General features: G+C 41.7%; 1 protein-coding gene across 5 annotated transcripts in view; it reads left to right on the forward strand.

Annotated features, from left to right (window-relative positions):
- The window catches only part of SAMD11 (sterile alpha motif domain containing 11), a 175,729-nt gene that overhangs the window by 24,026 nt on the left and 124,423 nt on the right, over positions 1 to 27,280 (forward strand). The gene's annotated exons all lie outside the window — the stretch shown is intronic.

The raw sequence follows: 27,280 nt of genomic DNA on the forward strand, positions 1-27,280 counted from the left end.
TAATACAGGTCACTTCATGTCTAAAGTTTACGCTGAGTTGTATGTAGATGTCTCCATGTGCAGATGCTTTAGCCCTGGAGTCGTTGCGGGCGTTCCTTCTGTTCTCCACCTGCAGTCTGTCACGCCGCATATGTTTACAGCCTCTGGGGAATTGAGTTGGAGGCGTTAGGTCCCGGAATCCTAGTTGACTTCCGTGGCGGGGAAAGCAGCCAAGATTCTATGCACCTGGATGCTGCTCCTTCCACTCCCTGTGTTTTATATATATATATATATATATATATATATATTTTTTTTTTTTTTCGTTGTGGCTGTCAGGTGAGGATGCGGACAGAGTAGTGCCTTTCTATATTGCCAATTTTCAAGGCTTGCTCTATGTACACACACCTCCCGTGAGCACAGACCTAACTATTGTGGAAGTCAGCCAGACACTAGCGGAGTAGGGGGAATTCCTCACATGTGAGCCATCAGTCCACTGAACGTGGAAGAACCAAATACTCTCTTCTATCCCTTGATATATGACACATTTCATCATTTCATTCTGCCTGCCGAATGTGGTGTACGTCCCTTTACTTAAAGGGGTATTTCAATCTCAAAAAGTTATCCCCTATCCACAGGATAAAAGATATCAAGCCAGTCAGTGGGGATCGAACTGCTGGGACCACCAATGATCACGAGAACAGAGATGAAATATGTCTCGTAATGAACCGACCGTTTTTTTTACGGGGCTGTCAATGCTTTGCAATACTCGAAAGCCCCATAGAGACTTAATGGGGTGGTTGCCACACATGCACAGTGTCCTTCCTTCAAGGGATCCTGTCATCACTTTCATGCTGCCTAAACCATGAGTCATTGGGGTGGCCCCCTGATGGCTTCTGCCTTGCCAGTCTTGACTAATAGATCTCTCTCTATACCCTCAATACATCAGTCAAGATTGACGAGGTGGAGAAAAGATTCTGGGGACTTTGAAGTGTTAATTCATTTAGGGGAAACTTTCTCTCCATTCTCAAGATAGGTGGGGTCCCAGTGATTGGACCCCCCCCCCCACATCGTGTTATATAACTCAAATGGGAATACCATTTTTACCTATTCTGCGCAGACTTACACTATTGCTTATTCTCCTAATAGAACAAGCCTTTTTGACATGGCTATCAGTCAACCAGCCGAGGGCCTGATCCTTTGGGTACATCCCACATTGATTTTCCAACATTTCGGGAAATATCCCTTATTAATTGCTACTGATAGCTGGGAGCGTATGGATGGACAAATTCCTGCTTCAGTAGTCCATAGTGTGCCATATTGGCCATCTATGTACTTTCAGTCTGATTAAAGGGCAAAAAAGGATTAGGACTAACATGGTTCTGAACTTTTAATAAACCTGTTGAGTGTTGAGGAGGAAGATGACGACTTTTGTGATGGACGTCACTTAGCGACATGGTTTCTTGACTACTGTTACAGTGTTCTCCATTCCGTGAACATAGGTCCTTATGTTTACCCTTTGCTGCTTTCTCCATCCAAGCTTAAGATAAGGTGCCTGGCGGATTTCCGATGAGCAGCGCTGCTTGTATTTCACTGGCGGTGTTATTATGTAGGTCATGCCTCTCCTGTTATAGCTCGGTAAATCTAGTTCATTCGGCAAACGTGCAATGTATATGAAAGGGGAAACCTGAAGAGCAAGGACCCTGGACAATGTGAGAAGGAAAAAGAGTTCAGAAACAAGACTATTTCCAGTGACATTTAACCCTTTTGTACAGATTTTTTTTCCTGCTCCGGCTGCCGAACAATGTAGTACTGTGGTCTTTTCACTGACCCGTGCCGTGTAATGTCAGGCACAGGCCCAGCAGTGTTACATTACATCCTTGGCATTTTCCGATGGCGTTGTAGTGGTCACATCTATCAGAATATTGGCGTTCGGGCAATACAAAGTGCAGTTCATTGCTATGAGAAACTTTAAGGGGGAGGGGTCATCATAAAATGACCTATTTTAAACCAAGTTTTTAAGTTAAACATATTTCTTAAGATTTTTTTGTTTATGTTTTTTTTTTCTAATTTTCTGTTTTTAAAAATAATTCTGCAGTTTTGCAATTTCCATTCTCACCACTAAGCCTAAAACTAAGCTGGGATTTCCTGTTCTGTCTGTGATGATAAGGAAGATGTTACTTACATAATTACAGCAAAAGGTGACTCTAGTAGATAAGATAAGATAATAGATGAAGCTGACAGCTCAGCCTCCCCCTCCCTGTGGAATGACTAGAGGTCACAGAGCATGCTCAGAAACCATTCCCATTTATGTGCATGGGACAACTTCTGTCTATTGTTGCCTACGTCCATGGGGGTTGCTGTAAAGCAGAGGTTTCCAAACAGCATGTCTCCAGCTGTTGCAAAACTACAACTCCCAGCATGCCCTGTGCGGGCATGCTGGGAGTTGTAGTTTTGCAACAGCTAGAGACAAAACTGTTTTTGGATAACAGTGTTGTAAAGCATATCACCAAATGCATAAAATCAGAAATTACAATCAGAAAATAGAAACAAATTAGAAAAAAAAATATTTTTCAGTATCTGGCGCCAATCCGGTAAAAGAAAAATAGAGTATATGAAAGAATACATAATGTTTAAAAAAAAATTTCAAACAAAGGTTATTGCTTCCTGTTAGCTGTATTGCTCCATTGATCTTTCAAAAAAGCCGTTTTACCTATTACATATCCGTACACGAATGCAATCAGCAAAATTTGGGAACATGCTGCTTTGTGCCTTAGAACCAAATTCACTGCTGTTTGATGAAAGTGACAACTGTTCTGGGTGGCGTAAAAGCGTGCTGAGAACTGTTGTCGCCATTCTAGCTTCAGGGGACTAATACCCACAGATGGGGACCTATTCCAAACAGAAGTAACCTAATGGCACTCATTTATCAAAAGTGGTGGCATTTTAGCTAATTTTTTTTATATATATATGTTGGAATAAATTTAACACTACGTTTGCCTCTTTCAATAGATATGTTGTAAAAAAAAAAAAAAAACATCACTGCTGTTCACGTTAACGTACTGGTTCAAAAGATCGGACCTTTTTTACTCCAGGGTTGATGTGGAGTCAGGATGCTCCTTTTTAAAAATCTTTTTAGGGACTTTTTTCTTTGCAATTTTTTTGTTGCAAAGGCCATGTTCACTTGGCGAAATTCTGCCAGAACTGTGGTGGAATATTTCTGCGGAATTCTGTAATTCCCTAAACACAGAATTCTGCTGAAATTTAAGCCCTATTGAGTCCAATGGGTAAATGGGCAGTAAATTCCGCCATGTGAATATGGACTAATTCCGAAAGCTTTGTCCTCTTTTCACTCCATTTTATCAAACTCTTCTAAATGCTGGTGCAAATGCTTGATAAAATGCACAAAGACAGTTGGAAGTAATTTACTAAGTCTTAAAGGGTTATTTCGGCTTTATACATTTTATCACCTATCCAAAGGACAGAGGATAAGATGTATGATCGCAAGGGTCCCTGCCTCCAAGACCAAGACGTGACGTCACGGCCACACCTCCTCCATTCATGTCTATGGGAAGGGGGCGTGATGATCGTCATGCCCCCTCCCATAGACATGAATGGAGGTGGCGTGGCGTGACGTCATGAGGGGGCGCGGCCGTTATGTCACATCTTGGAGGCAGCGCCCGGCACAGAATGCCAGGGCTGCACCGAGATCACGGGGGTCCCAGCAGCGGGACCACTGCGATCATACATTTTATCCACTATCCTTTGGATAGGGGATAAGATATATAAAGCCGGAATACCCCTTTAAGTAAACTTTTTCTGCTGTACGTTTCGGAAGAATTCTTTGTAAATCTGTCTGTTCAGTGCAGGGCTTGCACAGGGAAATATACGCCAGCTCAAAACTGTCTTGGATTTCTTCTATATTTACCCCAGGTCATTGGTGGACAGCTTAAAAAATCTGGGGGGCTTTCACTGTCACACCCCCTTGACACTTCGCTCGGCACTCTTTTTTGAAAAGTGGTGAGCATGGCTAAAAGCTGAGCACTGCTCCATACAGTTGAGATTTTTTGACACCGGAAATCTGGTATAAATTCCCGTCAGTATTTTAAACATAACCACAATAATAAATGTGGGCCATAGTGTTACTTTAGCCAATGATCAACAGCAGTGGTTTCCAAACTGTGGCCCTCCAGATGTTGCAAAACTACAACTTCCAGCTTGCCCGGACAGCCAACAGTCTTACTGGAAGTTGTAGTTTGAAAACCTCTGTAGGGCCACAGTTTGGAGACCACTGATCAAAAGCAACAACATTTGTGGCTTTCCCCCTTGGGAGATCGGACAAGTCTTTTTGTCTTGTCCGATCTTTATGTTGGTTTATCTCAGATTCCTAGTTTCTGACTGGAAAATATCACATCATATTCAAGGCAATAAAAAGTTCCTTTTGGGACTTTTGCAGATGTAGGGGAGAAATATCAAGTTTTCCATTACCGCTGATAGGAAGATTATCGAGGTTTGCCAGGAGGGGGCATTGTTTTAATGGTCCCATTCCCCCAGAATGGAGTGTTATTCTGGATTTGGGGAAAACTTTTTTTTTTCCTTATTTTTTTCTCCCTCTCTCTTCTGTGCGCTGGATGTTTTTGTTGTATTTTTGTATACACATGTTTTCTGAAAAGATTCTCTTTTCTCTAGTATCTGTTTTTGGTTTTGCTTTAAAAAAAATATGCAGGTAGAATAAGTTTGATATATTGCATAAGACATCAGTAACTATTTAAAAAAAAAAAAAAAGTTGGCGTACTGAAGCGATTTTTTTCGTTGTTTACTCAGTTTTCTGTTTGTTCTCCAGATTTCATACTTCTTTGATGACTCTTCTTAAGTCAAATATGTCTCTGCGTTTTGTGCACACCTTCAGTTTCTTGTCTGGCTTTGATGATTCCCGCATTGCGTCAATATAATTGTATATTTGTGTGCTGCTATTTGTAAAGACCAGAGCTACTGATTGTCCCGGAGCAGCAATGTTTGGTATGAAGTTAATGCGGCACTTCAGCTATTTTTTTTGCCTATATAGTTCAGCATAGACTATGATTAAAAAATAGTGTAGACTGTGTAATGTGACTCTTGTGTATGCCTTGTATAGATCTGTTCTATTTGATATACTCTTTTCCATCTTAGATCCCTATGCTCTGATATGGCTCCAGTCTTATATGCAGCTCAACAGCCTTCCTTCCCATCATGCCTCAGAGGTTTATCACACTGCACTTACAATTTTGAGTCTTATCTAGGAGCATTAAGTGACATAGAACAGCAGTTACCTCAGACTGCAGAAACTGCAGCTGTATTTCTATGAGATGCAGCTTCCTGACCATAAAGCAGGGGTGAAGCTGCATCTTATAGGAAAAATTGGACTCTCAGCACACATTATTCACAGCTGATATCTTCAACATCCCTCTATCATAGTGGAACATGCAGAGGAACAGTGAGGGCAGAACTTGGTCAGGAGGGGAGGTGTCTTGAAGATGGGAGTAGGGATGTCATGTGAAGACTTATCTCCTGTCTACTCAGGAACACAATCTCTGTACTGGGCTTCAGACTAGGGTACACATTACCCACCTGCCCATAATTCAAGAGTTCAAAGTACATGAATGCTGCATGGCTGAAATGAAACAGTTATATGTGCACAAATAAAAGCTAGAATGCTACTTTAATAAACATAATGCACTATGCTATGCCCAGATAATCCAGTAGCAACCTATTCTCATTAAATGTCATTTAAACTCCAATATTCTGACGGACCAAGTCTCTATGTGTTGCAAAATAAATACAAAATAGGAAAAGCACTTAATTTCTTTCTTTTTATATGTGGGCTTTGGCGTCTGTCTCTACATTATCCCCGGAGCTATTGCACTCAACTGTTGCCAGACCCTATACTGTAAGGGTACAGCACTTCCAAGTTTCGCAGGAGTGTAATTACTTTGTTGATTTTAGACCCCTGTAACTGCACACAATATCTAGTTTAATATCTAGACAAGTCAGAGAAAGACCAATGGATGACCAAAGTATAGGAAAGAATAGCCCCCTAGAAGATTTGGACTAGAAGTTCTCAAACAGTGAGATGGGCCTCGTGAGGTGCCTCGTAATTCTTGGTAAAACACTACTAGGGAAACAGTTTTAGCAGACCTTACTGCCTTAGACCTACATTTGAAGGCCTCTCTGCCAACCAGCACCCTGCTTTGTACAGAAAAGAGACAAAAAATAACCCCTAACAGCTGTGTACTCTTCCTTTTGGAGGAGACCCTAGTTATATTTCAAGGCTTCTTAAGGGATCGAACATTGGTTTACAGGGAAGATAAGTCCAATTGGTGGCACTAAAGAGCAAGCTCAGATTTAGGAAGTGTCTCCGGTTGGCTTATTTTGCGACCGTATCTGTTTTTTTTAGCCAGACTTAAAACCATAGTCTGTTATTTTTAAAAAAACAAATATGGTCGAAAAATGCGCCAATGTGAGACACTTCCTTACTCTGGGCAACTCATTGTAATCAGTGGGGTATGGCGTGTATCCAGCAGCGATACAGTAGTAGGCGGTTTTGAAATTCTCCCGCCGTATCTGGCTGCTGAATCTACAAATCTTAGATGGGAATGCATCCTAAGAAAGCTATGTACAGAGAATAGTACAGCAGTACACAGAGTGCCTCTATATTGACTGTTGACATGTATATTGTATTTCTTGCTTATGGTGTAGGGTAATTCTAGCCCTGTTTCTAAATGTGATGTCACCTAGTATACTGAACTGACAGTGATGGAAGTCTGATATGCAGCATACTCTGCTGAGTATGGAATGTAACACAGGTATAGGGAAAAAAATGTGCAAAAAATAAAATAAAAACTCCATCCCAGCAAACGCTTAACATATCACCTTGTTCCTGGTACCTCCAAGTGGAGAAGAAATGAGGAATGCAGTAATGATCCCTGGTAGAGAGACGAATACCAGACCTAGATTCAATGGAACTGTGAAGTTATCAGGATACTAGAAAAATAAACCAGACTAAAATGACAAGTATTAATGAAAGCAGCGTTCATATAGAAACCTTCACAATTATACAAATATACTGTCCATAGACGTTTGTTCTGTTATGAAGAGGGAATTACTTGTGTCCGGAAAAATTGCAATGACGTCATTTGGCAGACAAATGAACTTTGATTCTCTTTTAGGAATATTAAAAATGTAATTTCATTATTTTTGCAACATTTATTAAATTTGTCTCAGATGTAATTTTTCCAAGTTGACATGACGGTCAATGGCAGTTCAAGGCACCAAAAATACAGGAAATAGGGGGCCCATTCCTGTTGTTTGGTTACTTGGGTCTTGCCAAACCCTTCCATCCTAAAACAATAAGGCCCAAACCTTGTTCAGTACCATTCCATATCCTTTGATGATATTCATGTTGAAGCCTTTTTTCTGTGCAAATAATTTTTTGCTACATGTGAATTAAATATATAACAGTTTTCCATGCTGGAAATCCACTGCAAATTCTGCCATATCTGATGTTCACGTTCCACGGGTCTTTCTTATTGGACTAATGAAAATATGGTTTCATGCTCCCATTTTGAAACTATTTGATATGCCAAGTTGGAAGTGTAATTTGTAGAAATATATACAGTATATGACTATGTAGCCTTTGTAGCCATTTTAATACACCATTGGTGCCTGCCTGACCTTTTGTATAGCAAGGCTTTGGAACCCTGGTAGGTCACTTCATACTGAAACATCTATGTGCATGCAGTTTTTTAGCTCTATGTGCTGCCAGAGGCCTCAGATATAGTATATTAAAGAGGTACTTCGCCCCTAGACATCTTATCCCCTATCCAAAGAATAGGGATAAGATATCTGAAAGCGGGGGTCCTGCCACTGGGGATTTCGGCGTTCTTGGCTGTGGCACCCTAGACATGCCCCCTCAATGCAAGTTTATGGGAGGAGGTGTGACGGTCGTGACATCACAAGCCTCCAGCACTTCACCCAACGCTCTAAACAAACGCCAGGTGCAGCAGGGAGGTCATGGGGGTCCCCAGCGGCAGAACCCCCGCAATCAGACATCTTATCCCCTATCCTTTGGATAGGGGATAAGATGTCTTGTGGGGAAGTACCACTTTAACTCAGTTTACAATGTTATTTGATAAAAGCTAAACTTATTTAGGTGTGGGTCTGACATTTTGAGGACATGACTTTTGAATCTGTGGCCACAGCAAGTTGTAATTGACTAAAACTTTTCTTCCTAATGTTAAGCTAAGGATACAAATATTAATAGCTGCAAATTGCACGCAAATATGTTCTGCGTGCTAATTTAATTGGTATTATAAAGTCACGTGTGGTGGTTGAAAAGACACGTTTGAACTTCATGTCCAACTATGTAGTTTTGATTTGGTTTTAGTTTAAATTTTTGCTTGAGGTTGTATTGTTTAGTCACCAATGAGTTAAATCTACAGTATGAAATAAACCAGAGTTTGTCTCGTAGAAAGGGGTTAAATCACCACAGACACACGTTCTATATTATTTGGAGTGTGGATGTCCATATGTATCCAACTACTGGAAGCTTTCCTAATCTCTCTAACGTTGAAACGTTGGGGCTTCTGCTGTGGCAACGGCGTTTCCAACAGTGAAGTGGTGAATACCTAATTCAGAAGGACATCTGGGATATTTCCTCTGTGTCTTTTGAGAATTTGATCATTTCCTGAACTTTCATGGCTACAGCTTGGAAATCCATCAGTATATTTTCACTCCTCGGCTCCCCCATGGGCCAGGAAAACCTTTCAACAGGAGTAATGTGCCATTATCATCCCTGGGCATGACGCTCCTCCCTGCTAATGTCTAAATGTCACATTGCCTCACTTGTGTATTCTGTGAAAATAATACATTCTTAGATACTAAATCTGAATCACATTCTTGTCTGTACCTCAGGGCTTAACCCTTTAGATCACACTACTCTTTGCAGTCCACAATAGGATCAGGTATTGACAATGTACGTGTTGCTGTCAGCCAATCAGATTGAGGTATATTTGCTCACATTTTGAATAGTCTGGGAGAGACTCGACTGAGGCTGTTGCCTGATAAAGTAGGAACCCAAAGAAGTGGGACAATAAGCCGGTTAATATCTCATTCCCCACCTCTCTGACATCATGGGACATTGAGGCCTCCTCCAGTTTTTAGATGTGATCCAAGACTTTGTTGTGATTTATTGCTAAAGTTTCAGCACAGACTTTAAAGTGTATTTTTCCAGAAATATGACTTTCTAGGCAATCCCTGGCAATATAGATTATAGCCACTACAGGGGAAATATAGTATTATGTTTCGGCCAATTAAATTAATGACCAACCATGTAACACATGGATAGGCTAGGGCTCATAGTGTGGTCCCAAATAGAGGGGCTTCCTATATGACATATATGTATGTACCCTTATAGAACTATTGACTAGGGGCTGACTTTGTGAGACAGCCACTTTACAGATCAGCCGAAGACTTGTTTGGCAAACATCTCTTTTAGTGGCCCAACACGTACATGCTTTGCTTTGAAGTTAAAGTAAAGTCTAAGGCTACATCCACACAGAAATCCATCAGTGCTGGGACTGCGTGAACATGCACCTTCGCCATTGATGGCAATGCAGTCAGTGCGGATTTTAGTCATAGAAATTCTGCAGTGTCCATGGTGCAGCAGAATCCCATTGAAGACAATGTGAGGCTTCTGCACCCAAATTTCAGAGTGGAATTTCTCGACTCGAAAATTCCATAGTGTGAATGTAGCCTTAGGCTGGCCATACATTTCAGATATCTGTTGGCTGGACACATGCGCGTACAGCATATTTTTAGTAGAAAGCTGCTGCCAGACTCTTCTGGAGGTGGTTTATCTCTTGTTAAAACTCAACATGCCCAATCCTTCACCATATACATTAAATAGTCAGCCGTTCCTAGCAAATTGGTGGGCTCCACTAATGTAACGCCTAGCAGAAATGACTGAGCATTATGGAAGCAGGAATGGCTAATATTTTAGTCTGAAAACAATATGGGTTCATAGTGAGCGTCACCTTGCTTTTCCTGAAACACAAAATAAAATAGGTGAAAATAAATTGTAGAACTTGGTGGAAGAAGATTTAGTAACATTAAATTTGTTATATTTTATTATATATATATATATATATATATATATATATATATATATATATATATATATATATATTGTCCTCTGCACTTTTAAGGCTAAGTTTCCACATGTTTTTTTTCTGGCAGTTTTTGGATATCTGCCACTGCAGTTTTTGAGCCAAAGCCAGAAGTGTATTCAAAAGGAATAGGACATATAAAGGAAGGACTTATACTTCTCCTCCCTTATGGATCCACTTCTGACTTTGGCTCAAAAACATTTTTCCAAAAACTGCCAGAAAAAAAAACAAGTGGAAACTTAGCCTAAGTGAACTTTTTTAAAAGTTTACTTTCACATCTGTTTTCTTCTATCTATTCTATTTGTGGAAAAAAAAAATGTGTACACGATATCTGGAGCAGTCATATGTGTAAAGACACCTCCAGCAGTGGGCTTGAAGATACAGCTCGCAGTCTCTCTTTCCGATCTGCCAGTAACCTCAGTATTTTATTCTGCAGGCGCTAACTCTTTGTGGTTACAATAGTGTCGCCAGGAAGAGAATCTCAGGAGTAGTGCTGGGCGGTATGACCAAAAATGTGTATCACTGTATTTTTCAAACTTATGGTGGTTCCACGGTATGTGATGGTAATTTTTTCCCCACTCATTTCCCCCTTACCACCATACTCCCCCCCCCCCCTCGAATTAAATATCAGCCGCAGTGCGCTCGGGAACTAATCATATATGACCCGCGGGCGCTGTCCTGCTTTTTCTCCCCCCACCACCGAATGAATGAACTATCAGCCGCAGCGTTGTCCCCACATCGGGACTGATCATGTTGCCTGCAGGTGCTGATCTCCTTTTCCTCCTGTGAGTCGCGTCGCTGGAAATGAGTTGTGAGCCGCGGGCGCTGGACGGAGAACGGAAGCTGTCCCCTCCCTAAGACATTCCATCAACCGCCATAAAGAAAATGACTACTGCGCCCCAGTTGGACATCATTTTACCCAATCAGGCCACTCCATACATGACCTTACAATCAGGATACTGAGAGGGAACTTCAAAAACACACAAGAGAGAAAGACATTTGAAGCCAAAATGATACTGTTTTTTGACTCGAAAAACAGGGGTCTTAATGTGGATTTTAGCTTCTTATCTCATTATCAAAATTTCTTATAACCTGTACTGGATTCTCTTTTGTATCTCACTTTGTCCTGCTAAATTATCAGTCTCTCCCCTGCTCCTTCCTCCCTCCCTTCTTTTTCTCATCCTTATCTATGTAGTCTATGTTCCAATAGCAGGACAATTTATGGACCATCATAACCCCTGCATATTTGTGAGACGTAACCTGTGTCTTCTGCTTGTGAGCTTAGATTTGCTTTAGACTTGACAAAGGGAGGAATCCCGAAAGCTTCTCTACAAAATTCTGTTAGTCCAATAAAAAAAGGTATTACAAGATACTGCAACATTTTTTGATTTGCATCTATATATATATATATAATGTATATATACATATACATTAAATGTGCGAGAGGAGAAAGGAGGGGAAAAAAAGGTTATTATGACGTAATTTGGCCCAATTTATTACTGTCCCTGCAGTAGTGACCTTCACAAGATGCTCCAGGTCTTTCTAAAGTGTCATTTGTCATTAGCTGAAAATAAACTGCAGGGACTCCTCAGCGTGTCTTCCTGTGCTTATACCTGTACCAGTGACATAAGGTCAAGACATGTAAGGTTCACGTCTTATAGAGTCATGGCCGTAAATGTTGGCACCTCTGAAATTTTTCAAGAAAATGAAGTATTTCTCACAGAAAAGGATTGCAGTAACACATGTTTTGCTATACACATGTTTATTCCCTTTGTGTGTTTTGGAACTAAACCAAAAAAAGGGAGAAGAAAAAGCTAATTGGACATAATGTCACACCAAACTCCAAAAATGGTCTGGACAAACTTGTTGGCACCCCTAACTTAATATTTGGTTGCACACCCTTTGGAAAAGATAACCGAAATCAGTCGCTTCCTATAACCATCAATAGGCTTCTTACACCTCTCAGCCGGAATGTTGGACCACTCTTCCTTTGCAAACTGCTCCAGGTCTCTTATTGGAAGGCGCCTTTTCCCAACAGCAATTTTAAGATCTCTCCACAGGTGTTCAATGGGATTTAGATCTGGACTCATTGCTGGCTACTTCAGAACTCTCCAGCGCTTTTTGCCTGCGGTCGGGAAACCGCATACGGCCGAAAACGGAGCCTACTGGAGGCTGCGGTTCACTCCGGTCGGCTCATAGACATACATTAACTACGGTTCCCGAATACGGCTGAGTGCGGGCGCCGTGATTAAGCCCCACCCACCCCTCCTCCCAGCCGTATACGGAAACCGTAGTTACAAACCGTAGTGTAAACCCAGCCTAACACTTACCCTAAATCAGGTTTAGGTACCCTGGGAGGTATTTATGAAAAATGGGGTAGGGTAGCCTCTTTAGTGGAAACTGTGTACCTGCACCTAATTAATCACATGGTGCAGGGCATGTGATCAATCTGATGCTGATCACATTTCTCACATCAGTACTCCACTGTACGATTGTATGATGTATTTCTGCGACTTTTTAATCCTTGCGACAATTATGCGACTTTTTAATAACGCTGTCCACAGTTAGTTTGTAAGTGCTTTTTTATTTGGTGGTGATTAGCGCCCGTTTTGGTTGGTTGCTATCTACCACAGCAACAAACCAAAACACAGGTAAATGAAAAGCCGCAAAAAAACTCACTGCGCCAAAATATTGAGACAAATTTACCCCAAGAAAACCAGGGTAAAATGCTTCATAAATTACCCCCCCCCCCCTAATTTACTAACAATAACCCCTTACCCTTCTTCTGTACGCTAAATCACCAGATACCATTTTATGTGGATAGTCTAAAACAAGCCTGTAAAGTTTTGATGAAATCTGATTTTTTTTTTTTGATATTGGAAACATTTGATTAATTTCCTTAAATTAATTTCATTGATTTGTACTCCTCTTAATTTATTGTCTTTTATGGCCAGTGCATTTTTTAGTCATAAGATTATATACTACAACAACATTTATATACTACAAGTTGGGCCTAGACGCTTTAACAATATCCTGCACTTCCTTTAGTGCTGGCTGCTGTGCGCACTGATACAATTAATATGTTCCACGTTGCTAATTTATCTTTCCGTTTCTGATGGATCTACAGACTGTTCAGGGACATGACCTCCACGATTTTTCTCCTTCATTCTTCTCTCTTCAGCTCTTTAGCTTTAGTTTCCGAATTCTCCAGGTATCTCTTTGCACCATATTCTGCCTTTTGACATCATTATTTCCAGCCTATAGGAGTCTACATGTATGCTCTGCAAACTGTTGGCCAAAAGTGATTGTTTATTTCAATACAAAGAAGGAGATAAGGCTTATCTCCGGGGAGAACAATAGATCCCGCATGATCCAGCCAGTTGATCTGCCCCAGTAAACATTAGTTTTTCAGTTGATTCTGCCAAACTTACCAGGGTCAGCTAAAATTTGTGTAACATGTATCACAAGTTTAAAAGGGTTCTATATTTTGCTACTTCTTACAAGAATGTCCCCTTGCCTGGTCCCCCAACAATCAGCTGTGATCTGGTCGGGAAACTTGGCCATACATTTTCAGTGACTTTTGACCGAATGTTCATTCGACCAACAGTTCTCTCTCCTGATCTCCCCATACATATGGACGTTTGGCACCAAGGGGAGAGTAAATCCACCACTAGACAGTTTTGTCACTGGCTTATCGCTCCCAGATCAGAAGAATCAGTTGGTGAAAATTCAGCATGATCGTGATGGAGAGTCAGGAGACTGGCACACACCTTTGACAGTAGTCTAAACCTGTCGGCGGCAATGGGCTTGGATGACTTTTGTATAAGGTTCATAGGCACCTTGAAGGGGTACTCCGCGCCTAGACATCTTAACCCTCTATCTAAAGGATAGGTAAAAAGATGTCCGCGATCTCCCTGCTGCACCGGTGTTTGTTTAGAGCGTAGGGTGCAGTGCCGGCAGCTCATGACGTTGCGGTCACGTCCCCTCAATGCAAGTCTATGGGAGGGGGCGTGATGTCCATCACGCCCCCTCCCATAGACTTGCATTGAAGGGGCGTGGCCATGATGTCACGAGCAGGGTTTGACCGTGACATCAAGAGCCTCCGCCCCGCATCACCAGTTATCCGACACGGAACAAAGTTTATTCTGTGCACCTGATGTCTGGCGTGCTGCAGCTGATATTGCGGTGGTCCCCAGTGGTGGGACCCTTGCGATCAGACATCTTATCCCCTATCGTTTGGATAGGGCATAAGATGTCAGGAGGTGGAGTACCCCTTTAAGTGTTCAGCTTCCCTGCAACACCAGCACAGGAAAAATATAGTATTACAGTATCCATTCAAATCAATCTTTGCAGGGCAGGACACGGGTCCTCCAGAGATAGAGATGTTCTTTGTAGTGACTGCCCGCTCTGGCTGAGAGATGGGTATCCGGACGGGTGGATCACCCTCTGTTGACTCGGAATTACCAAATAGCATATCTAAAAAGGGGTTTTCTAAACTGAACTCCCTCTATAACCCAACAGAACACATATCACTGTTTACTAGTCAGTTGGTTTAACTCAAGTTTAGCTTTTTTAGATAACATGTTCTCTCCAGATTCTGACTAGGTGTCATATAAACGATACCATACAAATACTCATAGGATTGCACTAGGTCATTTCCTCAGCAAGAAAAACACATGTAAAACGATACTACATTTTCTATTTTTTTTTCAACACCGTATCTGATGAAAGCCATCCACACACATAATGTAGGCACTGTACTCATAAGATCCCCCAGCAACAGTCCAGAGGTGAATTTGTCATCACTGTAGTGGTATCGTCATTAGTGTTTACAACAGGTCAAAGGTTGGAGGGGTGAGCCACCAAGGGTCAATGTATGGCATCTGCACACAATTACACAGTGTAGACCCCGGCTGACAAGAGACTGAATACTAATGTGTGAGTGATTTTATGGGCACACCAAAAACAGGGTTTTGTAGTAGGGTTTTTAGAAGGTGGCCCACCCCTTATTCCTGGGATTGTCACATGGGACCACTGGAAAAATGGGAGGTATAGTAAGACCTATGGGTTAGACATTGGCCCTCATTTACTAAGAGTGTTGTGTAGGTTTCTTTGTGGGTTTTAATTCCCTACAATTTATTTTCCACGGTATTTACTAAGGTTTCCCTACATTTCCCACTTTCCCTACACTTTGCTTTTTTTACACATGCTCTTATATGTCTGGTTTTCCTCAGCTCAAATCCACCACATTTTATGTGGACACCTTAGTAAATATGTTGGGATTATTGTGAAAATGTCGGGAACACGCCGCTTTTCGGAGACCACACCCCTTTTTCCCAGCGACCACGCCCCCTTTTTGGGTTTTCTTAGCAAAATGAAGAGTTAGTCGGGGTTTTCTCAATTTTGGCGCAAAATCTGGCGCAGACAGACTTTCTGGCGCAATCCGACAGAATCTGGCGCACAACCCGACAAAACATGTCGGGTTTGCAATAGTAAATGAGGGCCATTATTCTGCATTTTCAGGTGGCCTAGTCAAAGTTGTCCATGCACATAGAAAATAGCTATTTGTTGCACAAATAGTAAAAAAGTTGCAGAAATGTCTTGCAGAAACCCATGCACGGGCTGCAGAAACAACCCCCATTGACATGTATTTGACTAATTTCTTGCTGCAAATCTGCCACTTGTCATTTCACTCTTGTAAGCTTCAACCGTGGTCTCCAATTAGTGGACCTCCAGCTGTTGCTAAACTACAACTCTCAGCATATAAACTAGCGGTTGCAGTTGAAGTTGCACTATGTTTAGTGCTTCTGTTTACATTGTCAAAAGGACGTGACATTCTGAGTAAGGAAACCTATTGCAGTTGTCTTATGTCGATGACATTTTTCTCCCCTCCGGAACAGAAAATCCCATTTTATGTGGTGAAGGACTGTATGTAGACCATGACTCAGAACCATCTTTCAAGGTATAGCTGTGAGTCAGGCGGCATTTACATGGAGACCCAGTTACACTCAGAGATTATTGTTCATGCAGCAATGAATGTTCTTAACAATAATTGTCCAATGTAAATGGCCGTAGAGGAAAATAATTAGGAGAGTTACATGGCTTGTATAAGGTGAGAAAAACTGGTTTCTGCTAAATGCAAAGTAGTCCTCCTCCTGAAGGAAGGGAGCGTACTCTCTGGTGCCACCTATTGGATGGAAGGGAGCGTACTCTCTGGTGCCCCACTGTCTGGAAAATTTAGTTCCGAATGCTGGGTACGGGCTGAGGGGGTCGTGACGTCACACCACGCCCCCTCAATGCAAGTCTATGGGAGGGGGCGTGACGGACGTCACGCCCCCTCCCATAGACTTGCATTGAGGGGGTGTGACATCATGAGGGGCGTGGCCGTGACGTCCCGACCCCCGCACTCACCGTTCGGAACTAAACGTTCCGGGCACTGGGGCAGTGGAGTACCCCTTTAAAGGGGTTATCCAGGGAAAAACTTTTTTTTATAAATCAACTGGCTCCGGAAAGTTAAACAGATTTGTAAATTACTTCTATTAAAAAGATCTTAATCCTTTCAGTACTAATGAGCTGCTGAAGTTGAGTTGTTCTTTTCTGTCTAAGTGCTCTCTGATATGACACGTGTCTCGGGAACCACCCAGTTTAGAAGCAAATCCCCATAGCAAACCTCTTCTACTCTGTGCAGTTCCCGAGACAAGCAGAGATGTCAGCAGAGAGCACTGTTGCCAGACAGAAAGCAACAACTCAACTTCAGCAGCTGATAATTATTAAAAGGATTGAGATTTTTTAATAGAAGTAATTTACAAATCTGTTTAACTTTCTGGAGCTAGTTGATATTAAAAAAAATTTTTTTTCCTGGAATACCCCTTTAAAGGGGTACTCCGGTGAAAACCTTTTTTCTTTTAAATCGACTGGTGCCAGAAAGTTAAACATATTTGTAAATTACTTCTATTAAAAAATCTTAATCCTTCCAGTACTTATTAGCTGCTGAATGCTACAGAGGAAATTCCTTTATTTTTGGAACACTGATGACATCACGAGCACAGTGCTCTCTGCTGACATCTCTGTCCATTTTAGCAACCGTGCATAGCAGATGTATGCTAAGGGCAGCATGGTGGCTTAGTGGTTAGCACTGCTGCCTTGCAGCGCTGGGGCCTTGAGTTCAAATCCCACTAAGGACAACAATACATAAATAAATAAAGACATTATTATTATTATTATAATAATGTCAGCAGAGAGCACTGTGCTCGTGATGTCATCAGAGAGCATTCCAAAAAGAAAATAATTTCCTCTGTAGTATTCAGCAGCTAATAAGTACTGGAAGGATTAAGATTTTTTAATAAAAGTCATTTACAAATCTGTTTCACTTTCCGGAGCCAGTTGATTTAAAAGATAAAAGGTTATCACTGGAGCACCCCTTTAAGGAGAAACGTTACCCCTATGGTTCCTTCCAAAACTAGTCTTACATTTTGTCCTGTTCACATTAACTGGAAAGGGGCTGATCTGCAATACCAGACCCAACCCATGGATAAGAGGGGCACTGCTTTTTGAAGAAGAAGACACATTTTTCCTCACTTTGTAATATCTGGAACAGTTACATAACAGCTATTCAAGAAAACAACGATATTGATGGTCTTATTACAGGAAAATGTTACTATATATATATATATATATATATATATATATATATATATATATGCATTTATTTACCTGTAACAAACATCCAATTTATACCTCTGCCAACTAACATTCAGAATGTTTGTATATATATATATATATATATTTTTTTTTTCTACCATTGGATAGAAATATATTTTTATCTTATCCTTTGGTTTGTGGTTTTGCGCCTTCAGATTACACCCACCCATTGTCAGGCCCTAGGAAAGAGAACAAATAATAAGGTCAGGATGTCTCTGACTGACTTCTGTTGTATAAAAAAAAAAACAAAGCGGCCCGCTGGGAAAATAACCATAAATGTTCATTATTTGGCCAAGAAAATCAATTTGTCTTCGAATTGACCAAATAAAATAATGTAATTTGCAGGAAAAATCCCCCAGGTGTGTCAGGCAAGGCTTCGATCCTTCTACAGGAGATAGGGAAAAGGGCAAGAACGTGGGAGGGTGGCAGCAACATCCGAAACCAAATGATGACATTTCATAACCTAACACGGCAGCTATAAATGGCGCGGCCAACCACTTGTGTTTACAGGATTGTGTAATACTGTTTAGGTTGGCCTATTTTATGCTTTGATCTTGGGTAGCTGTAAATACAAGTATGGATCCACTTTTATATTAGGGTTATTTGAGGATATGGGGGGAGATTTATCAAAACCTGTGCAGAGGAAAAGTTGCTGAGTTGCCCATAGCAACCAATCAGATGGCTTCTTTCATTTTTGAAAAGGCCTCTGAGAAATGAAAGTAGCGATCTGATTGGTTGCTATGGGCAACTCAGCAACTTTTCCTCTGCACAGGTTTTTGATAAATCTCCCCCATAGTGGTTTGGAAACTAGGAGTAGGTCTCTGTATAACAAGACAAATGTGCACTTCAGGAATCTGGGAAAGCTGAGTGTCAGTCCTGGCTTATGGGTTGTTCAGATCTCTGAAAAAAAAACAAATGTAACCAAGAACTGTTTGAACTTTTAAGAAGTCTTATGCTTCCTGAAACATCACCACCCTGGTCTGTGGGGTATGTGGGGTATTGCAGTCCACATTCACAAAAAAAAAATGGCTGCATGGTAATATCAGTCTGTGGACAAGCATGTTGTTTGTTTAATTTTTTTCAGGTTTTGGCATATTTAAGAGTACGTTCCCAGGTTGCTGCAGATTTTCCGCAGCTGATTTTGCTACCTATTGACTTAGGGTCCACAGCAAATATGCAAATCTTCCACTATTGCCGATTTGCTGCAGAGTCAATGGGTAGCAAAATCTGCATGTGTGAACGTTCCCTAAGGCAGTGGTGTCCAACCTGCGGAACTCCAGATGTTGCAAAACTACAACTCCCAGCATGCCCGGACAGCCTTTGGCTGTCCGGGCATGCTGGGAGTTGTAGTTTTGCAACATCTGGAGGTCCGCAGGTTGGACACCACTGCCCTAAGGGTTCACACCTTCGCAGATTTGTTGCGCAGGATTTGATACACAGATTTGATGCTGCAGATTTCAATGTAAACTAAATGACTGAGCACAGCTTCTAATCTGCAGTTACAAATCCTGCGCATCAAATCTGCCCAGGATCCTGTACGTGTGAACGTACCCTAAGGATGAATCCCCACGTGGCAGAACTGCCGCAGAAGTTTCTGTGACTGCCTGAATGACGCTTGCAGAATGCCATGTGCTTGTTGCAGAAACAATCCCATTCAGGTAAATTGACCCTAAATTATTAGACATTGATATTGTATCTACAGGATATATGTAGGTCCCACATCTAGTACCAGTTCTTGCCTCCAGCACTTGCGTCGGGTCCTATGGATCTGTCATAAATTTCTAAGATGCGAATACAACCCTTTAAAGGGGTACTCCCGGGGAAAACTTTTTTTTTTTTTTTTTAAATCAACTGGTGCCAGAAAGATAAATAGTTTTGTAAATTATGTCTATTAAAAAATCTTAATCCTTCCAGTACTTATTCGCCGCTGAATACTACAGAGGAAATGGTTTTCTTTTTGGAACACAGAGCTCTCTGCTGACATGATGAGCACAGTGGTCTCTGCTGACATCTCTGTCCATTTTAAGAACTGTCCAGAGTTGGAGAAAATCCCCATAGAAAACATATGCTGCTCTGGACAGTTCCTAAAATGGACAAGAGATGTCAGCAGAGAGCACTGTGGTCATGATGTCAGCAGAGAGCTCTGTGTTCCAGAAAGAAAACCATTTCCTCTGTAGTATTCAGCAGCTAATAAGTACTGGAAGGATTGACATTTTTTAAAAGAAGTATTTTACAAATGTGTTTAACTTTCTGGCACCAGTTGATAAAAAAAAATAATAAACTCCACGGGAGTAGCCCTTTAAAGAGAAGTCTAAGGAAGTAAATGTATACTTGACCTGTTATTGAGGCCTCTTCTACAGGTATTAGCAGGGTGTACCGATTTGTACAGGTTGTAAAGTTGCTTTCCTAAAAGCCCTGGGATCCTGAGGTTTGTACATTGACGGAAGAACCATTACGAATGCTGCTACTTGCCCTGTAAATAAATAGTGTTAAATCAGCATGTTCCGGAGTCATTACCGTCACTCTTGTGATGTACAGTGATTCGGATAAGCTGTTTAATGCCTTTAAATTTATAGCAGAGATATTCCTGCCACAAGGATTCCTGGTATATTACATTAACTGCATAGATGCTGCTTTGAGCGCTGCTGTAGCGCTCCTTCCATGGTTCGTAATGGTTTGTTGTTCGCCGGCGTCTCTCTGTGTACCTTTTAAAGGTGATGTGTACCTTTCTCGATAGCTTTTTGACCATTGCCGATAGCGCCAGTTTTATAAACATGACTGAAATTAATCAGGATTGCATTTAAAAATGTATTTGTCTTCACACTGGGCGCTTGGCAATGGAAATATGTCCCATGTCAAGGTCAAAATGCTGCCTTGCGTGCATTGTTTGCTTTAAAAATTGAAGGTTATGTTTAATTTAGAAATTCACAAAATAAAATTTTACTGTAGCCTCCAGGAGTGATCAAAGATGCTGGTATATCTAATTGTAAATGTCGGCAGCTATGGTGGTATGGTGCTGGAATTCCCAATGCTACCCAGCTTAGAGGGCATGTCCAAGGCATGGAGAGGAGAGTGATCACAACTTAGTTGTTGACCCCGAAATACCAGCAATTTGCTAGCCACCTCTCTAGTTCTTCAGGAATTATTAGAAATCGTCTTATGTAGTACCAAATGTCTTTAGCTTTATTAGCCACCATGGTTTTGACACTTTTCTTCAAGGGCTCAGTTAGTGATCCTGGAAACTATAGACTTGTAAGTTTAACCTCTGTTTTGGGTAAAAGGTTTGAAGGTTTTTCAAGAGATGCCATACTGGAGTATCTGGGTAAAAATAAGTGTATAACTCCATATAAGCATAGGTTTATGAGGGATCGGTCCTGTCAAGCTAACCTAATCATCTTTTATGAGTATGGTAAGTGTAGACTGGATCGGGGTGAGTTATTGGATGTCATATCTTGATTCTTTTTCCAATGCATATGATACTGTGCGGCTTAAAAGGTTGGTTCATAAAATAGGAAAGTTTAGGCCATGGCAGTGCCCCATGTCTGTTGAATGACAATTCCCAGTGATGTCTGACGTCCCCCATGACATAAAATTTCATCAGATTGCCTTTATTGTTTCCATAACATTAGAGGCAAAAATAATGCGGCATTGTCCACTTTCCTTGTCAGATATGACAGAACTACCATCCGCTGTGTGAAGGTGGGCCACTATCTCTGACTTTATTGTCTATGAGAAGTAACAAGCCACCTTGGTGTGTGTTCCTATTCTCACATTACTCATGTTGGACAAAAGTTGCCAAAAAATGGAGGATCCAACAAATTGGAAAGTTATGTTCCATGTTTTTGTCTAGGCAGCTATTTTACCCACAGGTTTTGATATGAGGCCATTTTATCTGGCCTAGCACCCTGGCCTATAGGTAGACGGTAGTGTTATTTGTTACACAGTTGGGTTTGCTCCTTTTTGAAGTGAGCAGCACATAAAGTGCACAGGTTTTTGGCATTATTTCCCAGATGTTAATGCATACGTCATGCTTTAGAGATGTCAGTCGCTCGTAGTCTATTACTTGAGGGTCTTCTCGTAAACTTTGGTCCATCACCTTGCATAATGACAAGCACTGTCTACAAATTATAAGGAACTGATGTGTGGAGATTTTTTAACGTGAACTAATAAATCCTTTGGACAACAAGTATCATATATGAAAAAGTGGGTAGCTGCCATCTCCCGTATCTCTCTAAAAGGATAGTTTGCTACCAGCTAAGAGAAATCTCTGGTCTGGTTGGGACTAGGAAGTCCATTACACTCCGTTATCAAGGGCGGCCAATGCGCCCAGATATTTATTTCTATCTCGTATCAGAATACCACACAGTAAAAACTAATATCTCCTTGTTTTTTAATGTCTCATGAAAATTCTTAGCAGTAGCTTTTACAAGGAGGAAACCATTATTTATTATCTGTGAGAGTAAGCACGGGGTGGTTTATGGTACAGGGGGTGGCGCAGGGATCACAGTCTGGATGGCAGGATTTCCGTCACATATGGAAAAGGTTATGGGCTCTGGTCTCCCAGTAGTGGGTCGCACAGGGTTTTTCGTTTAATCTCACCCCAGGGCAGCATTTCCTAAGTAAATGCAGGGGACCTCTCATATGATTTTCACAGCTCCACACCGGTCATAGCAGACTTGAAAAAGGTTAAAAAAAAACTCCATTCAAATACTATTTTATAGTCTCTGTGGCTCCGAGGTGCAGCGTATCAAATGGGGAAAGTTTACCTTTTTGCTTTTGGGGATGGCGGTGACTTCTTTGTTTCGATACCTCGTCCAAAACCAAAATTTCTTAAACCAACCAAATTTTTTATATTCGACTATGCTGCAGGGGCTGTAGTGCAGTTCATAATATAGTGTCTGTACCTGTGTTTGATGAATGGTCTTTCAATTCTTATGTGATCTTTGCCCTGCGTTTTTTTTTTTAACAGCATACAAAATGAGTGTCTCAGGTTTTCCCAGGTTGCAGTGCGGCCCAAGACATTACATCACTAGTCATTCTCCACAGGGCTGCAGGGAATTATTCCAGGTGTGCTTTAATGCAGTGGTTCTCAACCTGGGGTACATGTACCCCCAGTGATACTTAGCAGTTCTCCAGGGGGTACTTGAAAAAAAATCAGTAATGGCAGCCACAGCCACTGGTTACTGGTCTGGACCACTTTGAAAGAAATGGTAGGCTGACGTCACTGCACCGAGGTGCAGAGCAGGAGGGCAGCAAAGGGGAATCGCGGGCACTGGGCTGCTGTGGACAGTAACTACCATCAGCTTTGTTGCTCCACTGCCCCTGCAGAGAGGGGACCTACTGCTATGAGCCATAGTAATAGGTCCCTAGACCAGAAGAGTAATGGAGCACCAAAGCGGGACAGTATGGCGGCCTGCAACTATATATGGGGGCAGTTTGGGGGCCTACAGCTATATTTGGGGGCCTAACAACTTTATGGGGGTGCAACGTGGGTACTATTACTGTGTGTGACAATAAACATGGGGAGTTTGTAAATAGGTGGGTAAAATGTGTAAAATGTTTGTTTGGCTGGTTCTGTGGAGAAGTCTTGTATGGGAGAAATCTTAATGGAGATCTAGGCCAGATAGTGAAGGAAAGTAAACAACTCCGGTTAGAGAAGATGTCACCTGTAAATCAGGGGACTGGGGAGATAGGGAGAGGAACAGGGGGCCTGTTATAGAGAAAAGGAAAGCATATGCATTATACTATAATCATTACAAAATGTCTCTAATATGGAGGTACAATTTTTTTGGGAATGCGCTGTCAAGGGGTACTCAACCACAAAAGGTTGAGAACCACTGCTTTAATGGGTAGGGTTACCAGTTTGTGGGAAGGAGAAAAGTGACCTCACACTTACAAACAAGAGATTCTGGGACTTGTAGTTGGAGGTAGGAAACTCCAACAGGAAATAGCAATTTCGCAAAAGAAAAGCCACAGCATTATGGTGGACTCACAACACAGCCACTTAGCCCCAAGACAAACATGGATCCTTCCTAAGCATGTCCATTACTGTCTGGAATGGCAGGTAAGAACTGAAATCCCCTTATGGTGGATAACCTTTTTATAAGATAGCTATGAAAAATATTTATGAAGAAATAACCCTTCTGCTTTTTCTAACACTTTGCATCTGGCAGATTCTTTGTCGAGGGGTAGGATTAGGCCTGAGAGGCTTCTTGGATGGAGTTTTCCTTTAATTATGCATATATTGTTCCGGGTCAGCATATTACTATTAAATTATTCCAGTAAGCGACGTGACGCTATAATGACTCCCTCAATCTTATAACGCGCGGGAAGCGTGGACGCCGGGCTTAATGAGACATTGCAATTAGCACATAATCATGATGGATCTCATGAATGACTGAAAATAGAAATAAAATAGAAAGCGGCGGCGCGGCTAGGCGGAGGGTAGACTGACAGCACGGTGCTCTTTTCATTCACTTTCATTATAGGACAATAGCGGCTCCGTTGTGCCTAGCCGTTCCGCACACTTTTTTTTTTTTATTGTTTAACTAATGACCTTCCATGGCCGTCCATGATGAAATTCCTCCCAGGCACCAATATAATACATGCGGCTCTAATCCTTCTTTACCTCTGCTGGAAGACACAGAAAAGGTCTTTTAAGACCGAAACGTTCATTACTAACTCCATTGTGACTTATTTTTGTGTTTGTATAACAACATTAGTCTGGCAATATTGGATATTTGATAACAAATAGAAATATTCATAAATGCTGTCAAAGTACTTTGACCTATGGTGCTGTGTAGGGCTGCACAATATATTGCAATGGCATTGCGATTTTTAGGAATTGTGATGTATCAATATGCCCCCCCCCCTGGGAAAATATGTGATTACCTTATGACGCACGCATGCAGGGTCTGGGCCTGGGCCGCTGCCAAAATTCAAATGCTAAGTCAGTGTTTCCTAATCAGGGTGCCTCCAGCTGTTGCAAAACTACAACTCTCAGCATGGTCGGAAAGTCAAAAGCTGTCCGTTTGTGCTAGGATTTGTAGTTTTACAACAGCTGTTGGCACCTTGGTTGGGATACACTGTTTTAAGTAATAATGGGGACATGGTGTTCACCTAGCCTCGGTCTTTATAGGTCTGTCGCAGATCCCGTTCTTCTCCTGGCGGTCCCGGCGTCTTCTCTGTGCTCCCGACAAGTAGCTGGTTGCAGGACCTTAACCGCTCAGCCAATCGTGCGGTGTCATGAGCAGGAGGGTCCTGTAAGTCCCATAAGCCACCAGACTGCATGGAGGAGAACGGGATCTGCGGCAGAGACGGGGGACTGGGGCTGGGTAAGCTTTAGGTTTTATTAAGTTTCTCCTGCACCTCAGCACAACATTAATGGAGAAGATGTGATATGGGGGTGTGGACATGAAATGGTGGAGATGTGACATGGGGGGATTCACATGAAATGGGGGATGTGAAATGAGGGATGAACGTGAAATCGGGGACTTTACCATTTGTTATAAATGGCGTATCAAAATGGCAATATTTACCTGTATTATCGCAATCGCACATTTTCCCCAAATCCTGCAGCACTAGTGGTGTGCCATCTTCATGTTCCCAGACCCTCATGCACTTTGCACTAGATACACACGCCTCAAATAGATCATTCAACATGTTGGATCAATGTTTGGTTTATCTTGATACCTCTGCATTGACTTCCTAGGACCAATTGGTTCATTTGTTCATTTAAAGCCAAAAATGACCCGCTATGCTGTTCTCTCACATTGAACCCAGTGGTAGAGCACTCTCTCATCAGTCAGGCGTCTCCAGCGTAGCAGGAGTTAACATAGGAGCAGCGCTTTGCTTGTTATTTTTCCTTTCTCCGCTTCCGCACGCTCTTCACAGCTTGCCGCCGATGAGGGACGCGCAGCGCTGGGATCAATTAAAGCCTGACGAGCCCTGACTGGGGAACCTTTCCATTGCAGCCCATCTCCAGATGTCACAGCTGGGGATGCAGCTGTTCTGACCTCCTCTTGCAACCCAGGGAGGTAGAAGCTGAGGGCCTTCATAATAAGTGTGTGTGTACCGTGTGTGCATGTAATATACATCATACGATGAACGATTGCATGGCATATAACAACTCTACATAAAATATATACACATGGGCCTAATGTATCGAAGCTGTCAAAAATAGTGACAATATTTTCTTGTAATCGTGCACTCAATGGGTGAATGGATGAAGACATTTATTACATGAGGCTTTCGGTAAATTTTAACCTATGATTGGATCCACCCTTACATACCTTTGCTTGTTCTGTCAAAAATACAGGTCAAAACAGCGCCGGCGGGCCCCAGTGGGGGTCTGTTGGGTTCACGACATATTGTCCGGTAAAATGCCCTCTATCATTCGCTCTTGCCAAATTGAGGCAAACATTTAACAAATCAATTTGGCCATTTGTGTTCTATTGACTGCTAATTCAGCAAATCAGAAGGATCAATTCACCATCACTGAAAATAAGTGCTGATCAGATGTGATGATGATATGTATGGGCCAGAGCATTGAGAAATACATTAAAATGACATACAGATTGTACACATACACAGCACTACTCAAAGGAAGGCATTTCCTCCCATGGGAAACTTAGGGCATAGCCAGACTCCCCCCCTTTTCACATGACGTCTTATGGATTAGCCAGCTGAATGGAAGGATCTCTACAGATTACAGGTTAGATGTGTATTACACCCAAAGGGTCCAGCAATATAATAAGCACACAGTGGTTTAGTAGTTAGTACTGTTAATTATCATTGGGTATCATTGTCATATAGTATGAATGCTGTTTGGGTGTGTTTTTTGGATATCCCCCTGGTACCCTGGTTTCTTCCACCACTCCAGAATTGTAGAGTTGGCTCAATACATCCTAGTATTTAGACAGTAAGTGCCAAGATGAGGACACTTCCAACAGTCATGATTTTGGCGGGACAACCCCTCAAACTGAACCTAAAAGGGGTAGGGTTAATGCAAACCTAATCCAAAAGTTGTCATTTTGGAGGTGTTTGTGAGTGTTTTGGTGCGGGGCTTGAATGTCCCAACTTTGGCTATTTAAATAATAGTGAATATGCATTAACTCCAAGCAAAACTAATACATATGCACCTGGGTTCTGGCTCAAATCGTGTCCAAAAACTTTTATTATGTGCTGTGGACAGTTTTTAGATACTTTGGCGCCTCCCTCGATGACTGGTGTGACTGAGATGCAACATTGTTTTCCAAACAAATTGGCATAATTTAAGCCATCTTGGTGGCCTAAAGGTAGACAAAAGTAGGAAGAGATGCACTAAGTTTATTAAATAGCACGAGCCATTCTGATATACAATATTTAAGCAGTAGTTTTAGTAAATCGGTCTTGTTGTGTTA

Source organism: Hyla sarda, chromosome 10 (assembly GCF_029499605.1).
Source record: "Hyla sarda isolate aHylSar1 chromosome 10, aHylSar1.hap1, whole genome shotgun sequence".
NCBI classification, from domain to species: Eukaryota; Metazoa; Chordata; class Amphibia; order Anura; family Hylidae; genus Hyla; species Hyla sarda.